Source organism: Chenopodium album, chromosome 8 (genome assembly GCF_948465745.1).
Source record: "Chenopodium album chromosome 8, dcCheAlbu1.1, whole genome shotgun sequence".
NCBI classification, from domain to species: domain Eukaryota; kingdom Viridiplantae; phylum Streptophyta; class Magnoliopsida; order Caryophyllales; family Amaranthaceae; genus Chenopodium; species Chenopodium album.
In genome coordinates, this window is record NC_137841.1 from 49,156,951 (window position 1) to 49,159,456 (window position 2,506).

Here is a 2,506-nt window from a genome sequence, read left to right on the forward strand (position 1 = left end):
CTTGTTCCATGGAACTTCTATAATCTTGCTCCCAATGCCCTACAATTCCACAATTTTTCACAAAAAGCTTTATTGTTAGCAACAGCAGAAACATTAGCTACAGAGTTAGGAGTAGTAGTAAGATTATCTAATTTTTGACAAATAGACGTTAATTGAGCTTGCAAAAAGGATACGGAATCGACATTACGTTTTCCTTTATTTGCAAACCCTCTCGGATTCCCGTATTAGGAATTGTGTATTGTCATATCTTCGATAACCTATCTTGCATCGTCCACATTTAAATTCATCAATCTCCCACTAGCTGCAGAATCTAGAACTGATCTAGTTGAATTTCCAAGTCCATTGTAGAAAGCTTGGATCAATTTCCATTGTGCTAGATTGTGGTGGGGGCATTCTCTCTGTAGATCCTTGAACCTCTCCCAAGCCTCATATAGCTTTTCATCAGCCTCTTGAGCGAAGTTCTGAATAGCACTCCTTAGTACCGCTGTTCTCTCTGCAGGATAATATTTATTATAGAAATTCAAAGCAAGAGTTTCCCAATCAGTAATACCAAGTGCAGTTCTATTCAAACCACTAAACCATAATTTAGCTTTGCCACATAATGAAAAGGGAAAAATAATCTCCCTGATTTGGTCCTGCGTGACCCCGACTTGTCTAATGATGTTGCAATACTGGCAAAAATCTACAATCTGAAGATTAGGATCTTCATCCTTATCTCCACTGAATTGCTTCCTCTCTATCATAGTGATAAATTGGGGCTTGATCTTAAATTGAACTCCATCTAGAGCCGGAGTAGGAGTAAGCTGCGGGAAATATGTGAGCTTTGGCTGCGAGTAGTCACTGAGTTTCTTTTGGGCCGTCATCTATGATTCCGAATCTGAAGGAATTTTTGCGTCGCTAGAATCAGAGGGAGGGTCTATTCGATTGGTGTCTTCCTCAGAACCCGCCAGAATTTGTCTATAAAGGTTCCTTTGCCTATGGAACGAGCGCTGGATCTCAAGATCGAATGGAATGTAACCTGATCTGAAACACCTGGGCATAAACTAGGAACTAAAAGACAAACATGAGAATTCCCTCAAAGAACTAACGTTCTCAGAGACAAGAGGGGATAATCTATACTACAAAAAAAATAATCAGAAAATAAAAATAAAACCGTTTCCCCGGCAACGGTGCCAAATTTTGACAGGCTCAAGTCGTATTCACCTAATAAAAAATAAAACCTAAATCCACTAACTATGTAGATAGGGAAGAAGGGTCGAACCACATGGAAACAAGTCAATTTACTCCTAATTAATTAAATGCAATCTAAATTATCAAGTAACAAATTGTTGTAAAAAGGTAATTAAATACTAAAAGGTAAGAGTGGGAAGGGAATAAAAAGAGTATAAATCAATGAAGGGAAACCTAGGGCATATGATCACTAATAAACAATATTCCATGGAAAATCATAATAAGCAAACATCAAGCGTCAATCAATCAGATTATAAAGGGCTTTCGATACGTATTATAATCACAGAGTTAATTTACCGGCATTAAATCTCATCTTTCGAATCTCGACTTAACCATTTAAAAATTAGTCCGCCTATTAAAACTAAGCCTGAACATTAATTCTCATCTGTCGAATATCAAATTAATATTTCTAAACTCATACAAGTAAATCTGGCCAAACCTAATTGCATAACATTAAATCAATCAATAGGAAATTAATCAACAATTGATAATCAACAATCACAAATTACCCCTTCATATTAATTATTAGATCCCCATAAATCCTAGAAATAAAACTACTCAAAAATAATTAAATCTAAACTAATCAAATCAATAAAGCAAGACATAATGAAAGAATTAAAGAAAATAACTATAATTAAAAGAGAAGAAATTGTTACCAAAAGAAATCTGGACTAAGGAATGCAGTTGAGAACAAAGTTGAGAGAATTTAAGAGAGAGAAAATATTCTAAGTAGAGAGAGAAAATCTAAAAGAGAAGGTATTAAAAATTTGTCCAATTATTGTACTTAAACTAATCGAAAACTAATCAGGTCCTCTAAAAAACACGCGCCCGATCGGGCAAAGGGCCGCCCGGTTAAGCCCGCCTTTTTCCTTCGCCCTTCCTGGTGCGCCGCGCCAGATCGAGCCTACGCTAACTCGTTCGGGCGCATCTTCCTCTTGCTGCTTCTTTGTGCGCGCCCGCCCGATCGGGCGCAGGCTTGCCCGATCGGGCCCGGATTCTTCTTCGAGGCTTGGACTTCGATTGGGCTCGATTCTTCGGCCCAATCCGGATGTCCCCTTTGGGTCTTGAATACTCGATCAATATGCCCCGGTATCACATACCGAGCCTTAATCACCGGCTCTCGATCGGTCCTGGGCTTCAAAGACAGTCGTGTCCTCCTAATGCTCGTAATTGCGTCGTGAAAAACCTGGAAAACGCTCTAAATGTGCAATTTCCTACAAAACTCAAGCAAAGCTACAAAAACACTAGAAAACACAAATTAGTAAAAAAAGTGGCT

The 2,506-nt window shown here is 38.4% G+C and overlaps 1 non-coding gene across 1 annotated transcript; it reads left to right on the top strand.

Annotated features, from left to right (window-relative positions):
- Positions 1-375: 375 nt before the first annotated feature.
- LOC145557027 (small nucleolar RNA R71) lies at positions 376-482 on the top strand. Its single transcript, XR_014092109.1, has one exon. It is a non-coding gene; the product is annotated as a small nucleolar RNA R71 (small nucleolar RNA).
- The last annotated feature ends 2,024 nt before the right edge of the window (positions 483-2,506 follow it).